The sequence below is a fragment of the Ascaphus truei genome, chromosome 5 (genome assembly GCF_040206685.1).
Source record: "Ascaphus truei isolate aAscTru1 chromosome 5, aAscTru1.hap1, whole genome shotgun sequence".
Taxonomy (NCBI): Eukaryota; Metazoa; Chordata; class Amphibia; order Anura; family Ascaphidae; genus Ascaphus; species Ascaphus truei.
This window is the reverse complement of record NC_134487.1, coordinates 71,684,586-71,703,394: the sequence shown is the minus strand read 5'-3', so window position 1 is coordinate 71,703,394 and position 18,809 is coordinate 71,684,586. Positions and strand designations below refer to the sequence as shown.

The window sequence follows — 18,809 nt, the reverse complement described above, 5'->3', positions numbered from 1 at the left end:
ATCCTCCTTCAAACATGCAACAGTCATACTATTACTCAAAAACAGCAAGCTTGACCCTACCTGTCTTTCCAACTATCGACCTGTCTCCCTCCTGCCTTTTGTCTCAAAACTCCTTGAACGTCTTGTATTCTCTCGCTTGCTCCATTTTCTCAACACCTATTCTCTCCTAGACCCTCTACAATCTGGCTTCCGCACTACTCACTCCACGGAAACAGCCCTCACTAAAATAACTGACGACTTCCATGCTGCCAAAGACAGAGGTCATTACACTCTGCTCATATTACTCGACCTCTCTGCAGCATTTGACACAGTGGACCACCCTCTTCTCCTCCACATTCTCCATACTCTTGGTATTCGGAACAAAACTATCCAGGATCTCTTCTTACCTCTCCCATCGTACTTTCAGTGTCTCTTCTGCTAACACCTCCTCCTCTATGGATCTCTCTGTGGGGGTACCCCAGGGCTCTGTCCTGGGACCTTTTATCTTTTCTCTGTACACACTCTCTCTAGGTGACCTAATAACATCTTTTAGGTTTAATTATCACCTCTATGCCGACGACACACAAATATACTTTTCAACACCTGACCTTGCACCTGCTGTACAAACCAAAGTTTCTCAATGTCTCTTTACTATATCATCCTGGATGGCCCTCCGACGCCTTAAACTCAACATGGCTAAAACGGAGCTCCTCATACTTCCTCCCAAACCTGGCCCTACTACCTCCTTCCACATTACTGTTGGAACTACAATCATTCACCCAGTAGCCCAAGCACGCTGCCTAGGGATCACACTCAACTCCTCTCACATTCGCCTTTCACATTCAAAACATTTCTAAAACTTGTTGCTTTTTCCTCCGCAATATAACAAAGATACGTCCTTTCCTCTGTTGCTCGACTGCTAAAACTCTGACTCAAGCCCTCATTCTCTCCCGTCTTGATTACTGTAACCTCCTGCTGTCCGGCCTTCCTGCCTCTCACCTGTCTCCCCTACAATCTATCCTAAATGCTGCTGCCAGAATCACTCTACTCTTTCCTAGATCTGTCTCAGCATCTCCCCTCATGAAATCCCTCTCCTGGCTTCCGATCAAATCCCGCATCTCACACTCCATTCTTCTCCTCACTTTTAAAGCTTTACACTCTTCTGCCCCTCCTTACATCTCAGCCCTAATTTCTCGTTATGCACCAACCAGACTCTTGCGTTCTTCACAAGGATGTCTTCTTTCTACCCTATTTGTATCTAAAGCCCTCTCCCGCCTTAAACCTTTTTCACTGACTGCCCCACACCTCTGGAATGCCCTGCCCCTCATTACCCGACTAGCACCCTCTCTATCCACCTTTAAGACCCACCTTAAGACACACTTGCTTAAAGAAGCATATGAATAGCACTGTGGATATTCTGAACACATGATACATAAAGCTTGGCCCCCTGCAGACGCACTTACCAGTACTCCCTCCTACTGTCTCTGTACGTTCTACCTACCAATTAGACTGTAAGCTCCTCGGGGCAGGGACTCCTCTTCCTTAATGTTACTTTTATGTCTAAAGCACTTATTCCCATGATCTGTTATTTATATTATCTGTTATTTATTTGATTACCACATGTATTACTACTGTGAAGCGCTATGTACATTAATGGCGCTATATAAATAAAGACATACAATACAATACCCCTACCACATGCAGCACTTATCATCTGAGATCAGATTCCAAAAGACTGTTCATGGTTCCAAAGCTCAACAAAGTATCCGTCCACTCTTCCTTCTCTTACCGTGCACCCCAAAACTGGAACAACCTACCGGAGACTCTCACATCCACCAGCAGTTTAAGTTCTTTCAAATCTAAGGCTCTCACATTTTAATCTGGTCTGTAACTGTTACATACGCCTATAATATATATTTTCTTTAACTGTATGCAATGTCTTGAACAGTATATAATGTATACCCTAAAAAAGTGTGTTAGGTAGCACGCCACCACACTAAATGAAAGTTAATACAATTCTGATATGGTGCACGGAAATAGAGAGGGACCCTGGCCCCCTCAATACAATACTAATAAATCTAATGGTTCCCAGCACTCATGAAAAAACAGACAAGGCGTCAGTAGAAAAATAACAATATATTCACGAATATAGCACTAAACAAGCCAACCCTATTCGGGGTTTGGAAGGAATTTTATATGGAAACAAGGGCTAAACAATACGTTGCAGGTCTAGACAGGGAGAGAGATGGGGGAAATACAAAGGGAAAAATAACTGAGGGGGGGGAAATGGAAAGAAAGGGGAAAACAAGGACAACGTATATCACACGTTTAGGTAAAGGTAATAAATTATAGGGGGGCAACGTTTCGGGGACTACTGCGCCCCTTCTTCAGGCCCGCTCCTACAGATTGGAATAGTCTGTGGTACTTCCCTTAATCATGTACCTCCACCCAAACACCTCTCAAGCAGTAAACGTATAACTAGAGTAAAAAACTTATAACAATTACACCTTAGAGTAAAGTAATCAAGTGAAACATAAATCTCAGGAGAGTGCACATATATCTAGGCACCCTTGAAGAACTGACACTAATATTCTATTAGTTTAAGAGCCTTCTCTCTCATATTGGACCATATAGTTGCACAAAGAAACACTATACAGAGATGCCTGAACTGAAGTGAATGTGGGAGGAAAGGAAAGGCAATACAAATCCTGCAAACTGCTGCTCGTCAGTACGAAGTCCTGTGCTGTCCGCGAGGTAACTCTCAATGTATTACTTCCTGGTAAAATATTTTATAAATAAATAACAGTGAATATATTTTATATAATACAGATGCAGGCATCGAACCCATGACGCTTCATATGCTGGTAGCAATTCTCTAACTGCGACTCCACGGGTTTGGTGTGATGAATCTGACTCTATAAACATACTTAACATCTATTGGATTGCATTGTGCAGCAGATTTTAAGTAGTAGAATTGCTACTAACATATGAAGGGTCATGGGTTCGATTCCTGCATGTGTATTATATAAAATGTATTCACTGTTTGGCTGTTATAGGTCAGAGAAGAGTCATGTGACCCTCCTCTGTGCTCGAAAGTCAAATTGAAAGCCGCGCACGTGGACACAGTCTGATGAAGCAGGGAGAGGAGAGAGCTGCCGATGCTGGGTAAGTCAATAAAGCATTGAATGTTATTTTTAAAATAAATCTTGGAGATGTTTATAAATCGGGAGCCACACTCAGACCGCGTTGTAGCGTATCGTGCTATAACAGGGTTGAGCTATATGTTTTATTTTTTTTGTAGCTCAAACAGAGCCATTTGTTCTTTACAGGTAAGGTTATTGCCCAGTGGACGCGAGGAAATGTTCTGTAGATTGTTTGTCACTAAATCGACAAATACTTCAATATTTCCACTGAGTTCGAATGGGTGAGTAAAAGTAGACTGGGGTCTAAAACTAGTAAATGGTGCAATTTCTGTGCTCCTTTCAGTATCTTCCAACAGTGAAATAGCATCTTGGAGGTGCAGATAGTCAGCTGTTTCTAAAGTGCTGAATGGTGAATTCTTCAACTCTAACCTTAATTTGTTGATGTATAGTTTATGCCAGTGGTTCCCAAACTGCGCCGCGGCGCCCTGGTGCGCCGTGGCTTGGCTAGAGGGGCGCCGCGATCAGGGCCGCCAGCAGTGGGAAACAAGGGCTGCTAGTTAATTAAAAAAAAAAAAAAAAAAAAAAACTCTGAACCCGGTGCCGGGTCACCCTGCTGGCAGCGTCACCATGCTAGCAGCGCCGGAAGTAAGCAAGAGGGAGGCCCGGCGCGTGCGCTGGAGGAGCAGCACCGGGAGACAGATGTCATGTCTCCCAGCAGCGCTGCAGCCCTCCCCCCTCCGCAGCTCAACGCCCCCCCCCCACGTGGCACCGGCACCCGCAGCACTGACCTCCCCCATGCAGGGACCGTGCCGTTCAGCCACTCCCCCCTGCATCACTGGCACGCCCCCCCCCCCCCCCCCCCCGCAAGCCACCGGTCTGATTTTTATATGTATATATGTGTGTGTGTGTGATTGTGTGTATGTATATATATATATGTGTGTGTGTATGTATATATATAAATATATATGTGTGTGTGTGTGTGTGTGTATATGTATATATATATATATATATATATATATATATATGTGTGTGTATGTGCATATATATAAAAATTAGGTGGGTTTTCTGTATGCATTTGGGGGGGAGGTTGTATATATTTGGGGGTGGGGATTTTTTTGTATGTATTCGGGGTGGGAAGTTTTTTGGTATATATCTTGTGGGGGGGAAGACGGAATGAGTGAGCGTGGGGTAATTGATGAAGGGAGAGGAGAGAGGGGGTGAGTGAGGAAAACAGGGAGTAAGAGTGAGAAGAAGGGGAGAGAAATACATGCGAGGCGGGAGGGTGAGACGGAAAGGAGAGAAATACATGGGATGGGGGCTCGTGAGGTGTGAAATGGGGGGGTGGCGGCGGGCAATACCGCTGACACGGGGGGGGCTGCTTAAAATGTTTGTCCCGGGCCCCGCGATTTCTGTTGGCGGCAGGGGCTACTGGCGCCCTGGGCCCTGTAGTCAGGGGGCCCGGGGCCCCTGTGCGGCCGTGCACCTCGATAAATCCCGTCACCCCGTCACCGTGGGCTGACAGGATTTAGCGCGCTCGCGATGCGCCAGGCAGCATGTTGGCACGCTGCCAGGATTTTTTTTGGGCCCGCAGCAAGCTCTTTACGAGCTTGCAAAGCGAGGCCCGCCTCTTCCTGCATGGAGCTCGAGGTGAGTACTGCTCCATGCCTTTCTTGGTTCCCCCTTGCCCCCCTGCTCCGATTTCCCCCCCCCCCCCGTTCTGATTTCCCCTGTGTGTATGTGAGTGCCTGATGGTGAGAGAGAGAGACAGAAAGTGTGTGATAGAGAGAGGCAGAGAGTGTGTGTGAGAGAGAGACCGTGTGTGTGAGAGAGAGACCGTGTGTGAGAGAGAGAGACCGTGTGTGAGAGAGAGAGACCGTGTGTGTGAGAGAGAGACTGTGTGTGTGTGAGAGAGAGAGAGACCGAGAGTGTGTGAGAGAGAGACAGAGAGTGTGTGAGAGACATACCAACTGCGCACTCCAACTGTTAGGTATGTATATACAACTTTGTTTTCACTTTGGGCACTGTGGAAAAATCCTGATCACCTTGGGGAGCCTTGAAAAAATCCTGATTGCCTTAGGGAGCCTTGAACCGAAAAAGTTTGGGAACCACTGGTTTATGCAGTAATAACTTCCTGGCAAATGAATTGGTTTCTTTTACGCACTGACAGCAATTAAAATTGGCCATAGGTGAAAATGAAAGTCCTTTCAGCAGGACCTTTATAGGTACAAAAAGGAATATTTTACCAAGACTGTTATATCTTTTTCAAGTTTTATCTGTGACTATTCCAAAAAGCATCCTAGATTTGGTTCAATCCAAAATAATGACGTCTATATGGGATCATAAACCTCCTCGGAAAAAAGGGGAGGGAGGATTAGGTTGTCCAAATATGCATAAATATTATTTAGCATCCCATTTAAGAACTCTTAGAGATTGTTATGCATGTGCTGGTATAAAACAATTAGTAGATATAGAGTATGGCATCACTAAAATTCCCTTACATAAGATTATTTGGTTACCTAAAAAACATAGACCCAAGGAATTATATAAACATCCTATAATCGGCTTTACTCTATATATAGAGACTGGGACTCAACATTCAGGAAATTCAAATGATCTTCTTTTCTATCTCTGACTCCAATATTGCAAAATCCCAGAATGTACTCCTACATTGGCCTCAGATTTGTATGACCCATGCAAGTCTGGAGTGTGCCATAAAGTGGCCAATTTTTATTACCAGAATCAGATTAAATCTTTTTCACAATGCAAATCTGATTTTGATTTGTAAGAAAATAGTAGATTTCAATACTTTAAAATCAGACATTGGATATTACAACCAAATATTAAGAAACCTGCAATACAAGAAACTACATTTTTTGAGGATATAATTACTTTTTCTACATCTACTTCAGGTCTTATATCATCGATCTACAATATACTTATTTGCATCTATAGTGACATACAACCTAAGTACTTTTCAGCTTGGGAAAGAGATGTGTGGCATACAATTTCTGATACTCAATGGTCTGAAATATGGTTTAGAGCATCTTCATCCTCCATTTGTACTCTTCATACGGAAAATTCCTATAAGGTTCTTTTAAGTTGGTATTTTGTACCTTCCAGATTCAAACAAATATATTCTATAGCCTAAGACAGATGTTGGCGTAACTGTTCCATGGAAGGTTCTTTTTTTCATATATGGTGGCCTTGCTCTAAAATACATTTGGGGGGAATGTGGGAGTGTAGAGGTATAGTTGTTATTGATATAAAAATTTTTTTTCATGAATTGCATTTATATTGTTTCATGTTATTCAAAAATGAATAAAATGAAAAGAGGAGGGACTGTAATAGAAGTTTAGGTTCTAGAAGAACAAGAGGAGATAAGCCTCGGGGAGAGTACTCACCACTGTTCTTAATGTAATAGTATAGACCAGGTCCCCCTACTTTATTATGTTATTGTCAGGGATAGTAACCTTGTAAGTTATCATCTCTAGAAAAGACTAAGGAAATCTAGCATAGTTGCTAAGGGAAACGGCATGCGACAGAGGGCCTCAGTAGCAAGGATTCCTGTATGCCGGTGGATCAGCTCTAACCGTGGATCTGCATCAACATTCCACTCAAGTGGAAGTGGCAGTTACCATTAAGGCCAAGGTATTGAGTTACGTATACAGGACCTGCTAGGATCCCCATATGGCCTAGTATTACCGAGGTAATGAGTAGATATGTCGCAAACCAATGAGGAGGGGGGCCCGAGTCTTATCACAGTGAAGAAACAGAATATGTACCTCCATTTGAGTGTTAAGAGTGGGCACTTATGGAAGAACCATATCCATGTATGTCTGATATAAACTACAGTACAACGTTGTCAATATGTGAATGAGTGCTTGAGGACACGAATAAATTAAAGTTCCTGGCTCCCATTTTTATACAACCTTGCTGCCTCATCACCCAGCTGCCTGAATTCCAGCACCCTGAGTCAAGGTAAACATGCAGAGTAACCATATACATATCACACCGGGCAGGGAGGGTTAAATTTTGGCACCCAATGTGGGACTGGGGAAGCAAGAGGATGTTTGTGTTTTGCCCATTTTGGAACTTTTAGGGTGAAGAGTTTATTTTATGTGAACTTTGTGTTGCAAAGCTTTCCCGATATAGGAAAGTTAAAATTGCATCAAGTCTGAATAGAAGAGTGGTACATTCAAAATGGCGACAGTCTGCACGAAGGGTACTAGCCTACTGCAGAGTAAAAATGGCATCCTTGAGAAAATTTTAAGTGTACACGGGACATAATTAACTGTAGATCAAAACTAAGTGCACTTACGCCTGAGTGACCCAGTACAGAAAAATCGAGGTGAGTCCAACCCCTTGCTACTAGAAAATGTTTACACAGTTAAAAGGTACAGAGTTTTCCGACAAGATGCAAGGATGCATGGTGACAACGATGTGCAGAGCCCATTGTCTAGTGGTGCAATCTGCATTACTATAGTGGTGTGTGGCTCTTCTAGCCCCACACAAAATTGGTTTTACCTTTGCTATAGAGTTGGAAATACTCTAATAAGAGAAACACCCACTACTAATGGACCTTTCATCCCCCTTTTAATGAAATTTTTGATAACACACTAGTATGATCTGTTGTATGTGTTTTGTTTAAATTGTTGTCGTGAATTTATATGCATCTTTTAGTGCTTTTTGGTTATTTGTCTGTTGCTTTAAGCGAAATGCTTTGGTTTTTGAGGACGTAATTGGAGAAACGACCGTGTACCTGCCTATCGGGAAGTAACGTAGAGAGATCACCGGAGACGCCAGAATCATGTGATGGTGGTGAGAAGTTCTCTCTTAAAGTTTTGCCACATCCTTTTGAACTAATGTAACCTATCACATGGTACAGCAACTAATGGGATTGTCTTCAATCCCATTGGCTGTAATACCATGTAATATAGCCATGTGGTTTTAAGGATGGGACGTACCTACCTTGGAGATGAGAAAAAAAAAGAAGAGACGGGCACGATACAGCATCCAATCAGATTGGGGATGCACCATCTCTCCTGCAAATGTGACATCACAGGCCATATATAAGGCCTGGATGCCTCATTTAACAGGAAGAAGATGACGAGACAATATCCTTTGGGACTTACCATGGGGTTGGATTGACATGAAAAAAGAAGATAGAACATTAAAGAAAATGTAAAAATAATGACAGAAGAAGATAGAAGAAGGTGATAGAAGATAAGAGAGAATCATTTTGTTACCTGTTCCGGATCTTCAAGGTGGATGGCGTTCGATTGACTTTGATGACGTCGCGATACGAGAGCTTGAAGAAACGCCGGTATTCGGGGGGTCAACGCTTCTAAAAGTAAGAAAAATATTGAATGTATGTAAATGTCTTGTTTTTACGTTTTTTTATTATATTTTTTTATTTTTGTGATTTTTATTGCCCATTGACTGTAAGTGTATTAAGTTGTGCCTGTTTAGGGTACCGATAAATACTGTGAAAGCCAATGCATTTTTTGGCAAATGCTTTTTTTCTATTGATTGTTGTTTTTTCTCTTTATTGTTTGGCTTAAATTGTTTATAATTTGGATGGCTTATTTTTATGTAATTTTCCGATTTGTTTAGGCTTTTTATTTAATTATTTATTTTGTTGGCTACTGGTTTTAATTGATGCGTTGTCTATTGATTTTATTAATTGATTGTTTTGCTGGCTAGTGTTTAAAATTAATTGTTTTGTTTGTGCATTTATTTAATTGATTGGTTGGCTAGTGCTTTTATTTATTGAATTGGTTGCTAGTGCTTTCATTTATTTAATTTGGGTGTTTATTTGGGTGTTTAGGTGCTTATGTATATCTTTTTTTGTGTATTTTTTTGCTTATATCCTTTTTTATAAGGGTGACCATTGACTGCTATAGTGGCTTATCATGCCCATATTATATGGGTATGACGTACCACTACACCAATCAATGTGTACAGGGTGGGTATAGTGGTCCCGGGGTGGGTGGTTAGGCCTCCCTGGTGGGTAGCGGGGGAGGGTGGTGTCGTTGTTTGCAAACTAACAAATACGAGTTTGTTTATAATGAGAAGTTTATTGCATAGTATGATCATACACATTCAAAAGTCTATAAGACTCTCTGCCAAAAGAGTGACCATGCAGGCTTTTTATACATTGTTGATTCCTTTGTTCAAATTAGGTTACCAGGCAGATTATACTAACAACTCCTTAGTTCTTAAACCAATCATTTTACAGATCATTAAAACCTGGTTAATACCAGATTAAAACAGTTCTCTATAGAAACCAGGTACACCCTTACACCAGGAATATGGGTGTAAATCTACTGTGAGCGAAACTCTCTCATTCATACCACACACACATTTTACGCACAACATGGATACTAACAGAACAAACAAAATGGAAACAGAACATCGCCTTCAATCTTTCTCCCGAGGACTCCACCCCCCCTCCCCCTCAGTCCATTTCAGTAATATATTCATTTCAACAGTATACTGATTTCAGCAGTGGGTTAACCCCTTAATTACTACTGTGTAGCGGTTATTAACCGCTAAGGTGATTAAGGGGTTAGGGGCCATTAGATTGTATTTTTTCTTGTATTCTTTCTGGCAACAGGGGACGTGGACCTAGAGTATACTGATAAGGACGCCCTTCATGATGGCAGGGGTAAGTAGAAAGTTTTATTTATGCTGGCTGACTAATGTTTGATTTTATAATGGGCAAAAGAGCTATTATCCATATCTGGATAATAGTTATGTTGTCCATTACTTTACTGTATGTGTTGGGGCGGGGGTGCATTTATTTAAATGTTAGCAAGACCACCCAAGATCCTCAGACACCCGCAAGGCCCACAGACACCCGCGGGGACCACCTGAAGACCCCCGGACACCCACAAGGACCATCCGAGGGCCCACAGACACCCGTGGGGACCACCTGAAACCCCCGGACTCCCGCAGCTGCTGCTATCAATCATGTGGCCGTAGATAAGGTGGTATTCGTTTTTTTTGTGTGTAGCGGGGGTGGGTGAAGGGGTATTTGACCATTGGAGGGTAGCGGGAGGGGTTAACACATTCATTGCCTTAGCCGGTAGCCGCTGCGGTAATTAAGTTGCCTGCAAATCCATTTTTATTGCATGGGATTAATGCCAGGGGTCTCCGGTGCTTATATTAATGGATATCAGCTCCGGAGACTCTCGGCATCAATCTGATGTAGAAAAAAAGATTTTTTTTTGCTAAGTCCAGTCTCACCGCTTCTCAGCAGGTTTTCACCACCGTCACATCAACTTTTCCTGGTGTGAAGATTGTGGGAGAATTTTGCCATTCTAGAGCCACAATAGGCCTTGATAAGCTAATCGAGGCTACTAGAATTTCTGCTCATTCAGCTTTTTTTTTTTTTTAAGGCTCAAAATGTTGGTGATTTGGTGTTTTATCGCCTACTTATTGATGGTTACAGAATCGTAGTAGGTATTTTGGCTGATAAGTGCTCGATAAGTGGCTTATGAACGCATAGCGCATAGGCCCCATAGTGTTCATAAGCATTTCATACATGATTTCTCGCTCAAAGGTGTAAAGAAGACTGTTGCCTGTGATACGTATGCATTCATCACAATTCCCCTGAATGCAAGGATGTAGTGGCTATTATTCAGTTATTTTCGGGAGAAAATTATTTATTTTATACTCTGCTTGAATTTGAAATTAAATAAATCTAAAGCATCTGGTAGTAAAAGGGTCTCTTAAAGGAGAAGGTGACAAATGGGGGATATGCCACATCAAACCAGACTTGTCAGACACCTGGTTTTTTTCTCACAGATGAAAGAGATTGTTACTATAACAGCTTGTATCGCAAACTCAACAGTCAGATCTGGTTAATGATGCACAGTATGGGTGTGGATCAGGGCGTGCTCTTGGGGGGCCTGCCGACAGGGGGGAGAGCCGGGATATTTGGCCCAGCAGTTTAGCTGACGACCACAGAAGTCGTGGCCCCCTTCCTCCTCCAGTCCCCTTAACAGCAACTTACTGGCAGTCCTGGCAGTGACTTGTGCTCATAGCACAACATCAAAGCTGGATCGTGAGCTGTGAGCTGCGAGGAGGGAGGGTTGGTAGGATTGCAGAGAGCAGGCAGCAGAGGCTGGGGGTGGAACTGAGGCAGAGAGCTGCAGAGCTCAGCCCGCCCCTGTTCTCCATAACTTCAGGGGGAGTAGTAGCTATGCGCTGCTGTGGGAAGGTGTGATGTGTGTATTTGTGTGTCAATTTGCTGTGTGTTTGTGTCAGTTTGTTGTGCGTTTTTCAGTCTGTCAGTGTGTCAGTATGCTGTGTGTTTGTGTAAATTTGTCAGTTAAAGTTTGCTTTGTCGGTGTGCTATTTGTGATTCGGTGTCTGTCAGTTTGCTGTGTGTGTCTCTGTCGGTGTGCTGTGTGGGCTTTAGTCTGCGCTTATAGTAGCGTCGACATGACTTGACGGCACACAGCGCCATAACAAAAGCATGAAGTCTGTTGCGGGTGCGCAGCGACATAGCGACCAAAATCGCTAAATTCAGTGAATTTTGTGTTGGTGTGTGGCCGCCGCGTGACATCAGCGTCATGTGAAGCGGTTCAGCCAATAATGGGCAATGGAAACTCCCGAATCTACAAGGTTTTTGTTTAATTTGTATATTATTTATTATTATAATTCTGGAGGATTAAACTCTCAAATTAATCCTGGTGGTGGCATTGTAATTGGGGTGTAGTAACACAGTTTTGGGGGCAGAGTTATTGTTAACCCTTTTCTCACACACACTCACAAACAAACACATGCATACGGGTAACGTGTATGGCAGAATCACCCACAGCGCTGTGTGATAGGAAGTCATAATCACCCCAACTATTGAGCAATGAACTGCCTGCAATGAACCGTATGCAATGCAGTGGCAGAAAATATAAATCCATCCGATAGATTTTTATGTTCTATAAAGGTATTCCTGATGCCCATTATTGCATTTTCTTATGATGCCTTCTTTTCTTTCCTATTTTTATGTCTAGTTGATTCAAGTGAATAAGAGGATAATTGGATTGGAAATGTTAAATCTTTACATTGCCGACAGCATCTCCAAAGATTCAGAGATTTGGAGGTTGTGCCATGAAAACTTGTGAATACTTATGCACTTTCAGTGATTTATAAACGCAAGTAAGCATTACAAGTATTAAATGTTAAACTTACCTTAAACATTCCAATTTCTATACTAAACATATGCATCAATGTTAAGATAATGGTTTGTTGGTCTATTTTAGATGCACAGTACTAAAATACACAATAGTTGCCATGTGCTCCAAAACACAGAGCAAATATTTGCATCTACAGCTGTTGCGGCAGTTATTCTAAAAAATCACAGCGCCATTGTCGTTGGATCTGCTGTATTTCACGCAGTGTTCATTTTGCATTCCCGCGTTCATGCCGGATTCATGCCACCCAGCACCCACGGTCGGTCTGTTTAATTTAATGGTTTCGGATTTAATTGGGTGCAATTCTTTGCGTATCTGCCAGGTGGCAGAAATTCATGAATTGTAATGTGTACAGTGCTTGTGCTACTGTGTCGACTTGCAGGTGTATAAAAACCATGTCTACCACAGTGGTCCATTATGAATTGACCTTGGTACTTGATTACCCTGAAGAAGTTATCAATTTTAGGCGTTTCGTAATAAAAATCGCTATTGGATTTTTAAGACAACAGCTCGCGATTACACACTTAAGTTTCTAAACGGTATTGCAGACAACACTAAAATGCAATTTTCTGCACCCGATAGAAACCCGAGTCAATGGCGGTACGGTTGGAAAACATCACGCGCCATTACATGGGTATTCTGAGCTGTACACCGGGCGAAGTTCTAGAATAACGGCCGCTGCAGCTATACATCAATTAGTGCCAACAACATATATATGAATCTTGCTTCGTACATTTAGTGTATATCTCTGGAGCAAAGGCTAACGCCACCTAATCTTGGTAGATTTATGTGATGCAAAAAGAGGAAATCTGCACCAGTTATAGTCGAAACTTTTGATTAATCTACTAATTTTTAACTGTCACTTCCCCTGACTGCTCCTGTAGCCACTTCCCAGAATGTTCATGGTGCAAGTGGAAATAAATGGAGAAATGCCACTTGATAAATTGACACAGTCACCCAGGTTGTGCCATAATGCACCAGTTTGCAACACTTGATAAATATCCCACAATATATAGACAAAGAAATTGTTAGATGTTTAGTGGCCAAACCAACACAATCCATAATTCAAAAGGCACTTCATATTGCAAATTAATAATATTTTCAGGAAAGTGATGTTTCAAAGAGTGTTTTATACATTTTTGAACACTTATAGAAGAAAACATAATGTTACCTTCTAATAACACCGAACATGTACTTAGTGCAGTACAAAATGAGATACATATTAACTGAACAAGACTGTACATGGTCAATGCAAGGGTGAGCTAAATGGAAACAATGTGATAGGTAGTCTGCCCCAAAGGTCTTACATTCTAAGTAGTGTAGTTTAAGACAAACAGATACACCATGTGCACCTTTATATACTATTGTAACAGTATAAGTGCATGCAATTAAAGACAGACTGCCGCTGTAGGATGAGTTAATAATTGTCAATAAAAAAAAAGATGGAGAGATTGCAGTATATGAATATAGACTTGGGAGATGTTAAATGGAGGCATTTCTTATTACAGGCTTTCTTTAGAGGTTGAGTTTTTAGTTGAGTTCTGAAGATAGGGAAAGTCTTAGTGCATAGAGATTGGCAAGTCATTTCAGAATGCGGCAAAAGAGCATGATTGCAGAAGGAACAGCACTTGAAATGTGTGCAGTGAAGAGGAGGCATGCTTGTGCAGAGTGGAGTTTGCATGGATGGGTATAGCAAAAGATTAAAAATCACGATATGCTGTAGGATCAGATTCAATAAAGTCCAAAGGAAGTGCGCTTTATCACTAAAATAGCTTCACTGTATTCAACATTGGAATTAGATGGCTAAAATATAGTGAAATGTAGTAGATGACGGTAGATAAAACGTGCACTTTCTGGACACTTTCTTGTAAAAAATGCCTCGGATGCACGCCCAACGCCAACCGGCATGAATAGTTGTAAGTACAAATCTCCGATATATATCAAGAGGAGAGCAGCACTCCAGAGGACTAATGACAAATTACAACATTTAGTGAAGGCAATCTGTCTTCAATAAATGTTGTAATTTTTCATTAGTCCTGTGGAGTGCTGCTCTCTTCTCTTCATATATAGGAGATTTGTACTTGCTAAATTACAGTGAAGATAGGACAAAGTGATGAGGGAGTAAGAAAGTGCTTTGATAAATGCAAATGTATGCATATGAGAATTTCCACTTTTTTAAGAACAGCATAACCATTTGAAATGCATAATGTGTTAGCAGAATTCCAATGTCCTATGTGCATAAAAATACTATAGTAGCAGTAGGGCTTTTTTCTCCAAAACAGCTATGTCCACGATACAGATAAAAGGGCCAACCTTTTGTGGGTGTGTATTATTGCCTACTCATCAATCTTTCCTTGATGTTTTAAGGCTGGGAGAGAGAGAGAGGTGATTTTAAACCTAAATGAATCTGAGAGTATAAAATATCCCATAACTCTCCCTGCAAGCACTATAATATTGTTACCCACATAATTGCGTTCAGATGATCTTGCTGCAGGCATAGACTTCTCTTTTAATAGCCCCACTTCTAATTGTGACATTTGCAACACAGAGACCCTCACACATTTGATATCATTCCACAAGAGTACTCCTGCCCATAACATATTTATTTATTTTATTTGGGTTTGCACCAGATATGAATTATCACCCAGAATGTGACTCTTTAATGTTAGGGAATGGTGCATCTTTTCTGTCATCTTGTGGGTCTGCAGAACAGAAAAGTTTTCAGGAATGTAGAGGTTTCTTTGAAGCCTGTCTCTGTCAGGTAAAATCATTCTGCCAAATGTCATAGGTAAGCTCCATGTAAGCATGGCTCTCTTATAATGTTTTTTATTATTGTATTGCCCTAATAAAAGGCATGCAGCCATAACCAGGATCTGGTAACTCTTAACAGAAAATGTGTTCTTTTGAAAAAGAACATTAACCCATTGGTTGCAATATGGCTCATACAATTGAACGCTTGCATGGCTGTATCGTGATATTAGATTATAATACAGTACTATATAATAATACAGCACAACGTGTTTATATATATGTATGTATGTATGTATGTAGAGGTATCAGTACCGTGTTAGCTGAGCTTCAATAATCAAAAATGAATAGACGATACCGTTCTGTGGCTAACAAAATGCTTTTATTTGTGAAAGCTGTCGAGATACACTCGGTTCGGGACACTTAGCGGTGGTCTAAACAGAGACAGAAGTTTTATGAGTCGTTGCTGACACAAGTGCACTCCTTTTCCATTAGTGGTAAAGGCCATGTCTATACATACTGTGCTATATGTATGCACACACAGCTGTCTCTTACACATACAATTACTCCATGTTATTCCATCTCTATATATCAATAGGGACCACATAGTATCTACACACACTTTTAGTAATGCAACACTCTCACATTTCCACACCTACCCACACCATTGATATACACTCCCACTCCAAACACACCTTTTTGTAAAGCGCTCCATACACTGTGGGCTCTTCATTCATTTATATTTACATACACACACACACACACACACACACACACACACACACACATACACTAGCCATAAATCACATCTACACACGGGAGGGACAAGCACAGATAACATTCCAAGAGACACTGTTTTTAAGTAAACCCTTTGCTTGCTTTATTCATTGTAAAATCGCCGGAAGCAGAGATCAGTGTATCTTGAAAGCTTGCACAAATAAAAGCATTTAGTTAGCCACAGAATGGTATTGTCTATTAATTTTTGATATATAAAAAAATATATACATACATTATTACCATTTTTTTTTCTTATCAGACACCCACTCACTTACAGACTACTGGAACCACCACAAAAAAAAACAGTCACTTTAAAGAACAATGGAAAAATCACAAACATTGCAAACAAAAGTTTCCCAGAAAACCATCCAGTTTCTATGAGGTGCCGGTATTTCTTCATTGAAATGTCTTGCATCACATGTACATGGGATTTAAATGCATAGGAGATATCGGCACCCCATAACGGGGCCTGTATCTCGGAAAATGGGGACATGAAATCAGCGTGGTTCTGCTCCGGAGACCCCCTGCTCACGTGCACTTGTATTAAAAATTTTATTAAAACAGCTTCATTACTTTAGCAGCTAGTAGCTAAGGCAATGAAGAGGTTCAACTGCAATAGCCTGTTTATTGGGGGCAAAGGGGGTGGATGAAGGGGGCACTAGCCCCAGGGTGGGTGATTAGGCCTGCCGGGAAGGTTTAAGGAGGAGTTAACCCCTTCAATACTATAGCGGGGGGAACCGCTATGGTAATGAAGGGGTTAACCAGTCCCGCTACCCCCCCCCCGGAAAGCCTAAACAACCACCCTTGGGGCTACCATCCCCTTCACCCAATCCCTCTACCCCCAGTAAACAAAAATAAACACAACAAACCTACTTACCCACCTCCTCTACCCCCAACAACCCCACACCCCTACACATACAGTAATGGGCAAAATTACTATTATCCAGATATGGATAATAGCTCATTTGCCCATTATTAAGCACACATTAGCCAGCCAGCAGAAATAAAGTAAATAAAACATTCTACTTACCCCTGTCACCATACTCCAAGTCCATGTCCTCCCTCCGTTGGCAGCAAGAGTGCAAGAAAAAATACAATCTATTTGACCCTAACTAAAAGAGAGATTGGTGTATATAGCGCTAAAAATATGTGAACACAATAAATAGTAATACAGTGTGATATATAGTATGTAAATATAATTAAATCGGCAAGGCTGCCAGGAATAACTAACCCAAACACAGTTAGTGAAACACAAGAAAAAACAATACAGACCGGCGCCTTAGAGTCCAAATAGTGGGATAAATAAAAGTCCAATGGATGGCTCAAGATATCCAATAGATGACAATCAAGTCCAGTGGACAGCAGGTTCCTCAGCAGCAAACAATGAATGATATGCAGGGGAGACAAAAGAACAAGATCATAGTGTACCAAAATATGGTTAGAACATGTAACACGTAGACAAACAGGCACATACAACAATAAACATGTAGGCTGACTAATATCAATTAATTTTAATGAACACAATAAAATTCAGCAACTGATGGCGAGCAGATTCAGGATCCGGTTGTGCAAAATCGGAATCCTACTTACAGCCAGTCCTCAGGATATGCACAGATATAGGGATTAAAGATGATCCGGCGGTGGGTGATACTGGATGCGTGCCTGTATATGATTCCCCGCAGGTGACTCCTCAGCAAGTGTAGGCAGACTTGCCTTCCGCTCCACGAGGCGCCCTCCGCTCGCGGCCGGAACTGCGTCACAGCCCGGATGTACGTCACAGGGGGCAGGACACCGCTCCGAATCTCCCAACCTCGCCGGGTCTCGCTGTCAATGTTGATCCAAATATGCTGCTATTCCAGGGACTGCTATAGCGATCTGCTCTTCTGTCAGTAAAAGCTGATGAATGATACTCAAAGGCCCAACGCGTTTCGTCCCTATATCTGCGCATATCCTGAGGACTGGCTGTAAGTAGGATTCCGATTTTGCACAACCGGATCCTGAATCTGCTCGCCATCAGTTGCTGAATTTTATTGTGTTCATTAAAATTAATTGATATTAGTCAGCCTACATGTTTATTGTTGTATGTGCCTGTTTGTCTACGTGTTACATGTTCTAACCATATTTTGGTACACTATGATCTTGTTCTTTTGTCTCCCCTGCATATCATTCATTGTTTGCTGCTGAGGAACCTGCTGTCCACTGGACTTGATTGTCATCTATTGGATATCTTGAGCCATCCATTGGACTTTTATTTATCCCACTATTTGGACTCTAAGGCGCCGGTCTGTATTGTTTTTTCTATTTGACCCTAACCCCTTAATCACCTTAGCAATTAATAACCGCTATAGTAATTAAGGGGTTAACCCACCTTCACCCGCTACCCACCCACAACCGCTACCTACCCAGGAGGCCTAACCACCCACCCGGGTACAAGTACCCTCCCATTCTACCAATTCATTAGCACAGTGCTACCTTATACCCATATAATATGGGCATAAGCCACTATAGCAGTCAATGGCCAACCTATTAAAACAATCAAGCACAACAATAAAAAATAAACAAGCACCTAAACACCACAAGAATAAATGAACTAAAAAGCCTCAACTACACATAAATAAAATTATTCTAACACCAAAACCGCAAAAGAATAAGAATTGTTATACCAAAATAATAGAATACAATTAAAGAAAACCTAACCAACAAAATAAATCAAGAAATAAAACCGCTAGCCAATCCTAAAATGTACTATAAACAAGCCATCTAAATACCAAACAATTAAGTGAAAACAATAAACAAAAGTTGAAAAAATAACAATCAATTGTAAACAAGCATTTGCCAAAAAAAATGCATTGCCTGTCACTGTATTTATCTGTACCAAAGGGCACAGATTAATACATTAGCAGTCAATGGACTTTCAAAAACAATATATATATATATATATATATATAATGTTTTATATATGTGT

At 41.3% G+C, this 18,809-nt stretch overlaps 1 long non-coding RNA gene across 4 annotated transcripts in view; it reads left to right on the top strand.

Moving 5' to 3' along the window:
• The window catches only part of LOC142495069 (uncharacterized), a 76,575-nt gene that overhangs the window by 30,665 nt on the left and 27,101 nt on the right, over positions 1-18,809 (top strand). For all 4 annotated transcript variants that reach the window (XR_012801656.1, XR_012801655.1, XR_012801657.1 and 1 more), the window contains exon 3: positions 12,140-12,284. This is a non-coding gene — a long non-coding RNA (uncharacterized LOC142495069). The remainder of the gene's footprint in view (positions 1-12,139; positions 12,285-18,809) is intronic.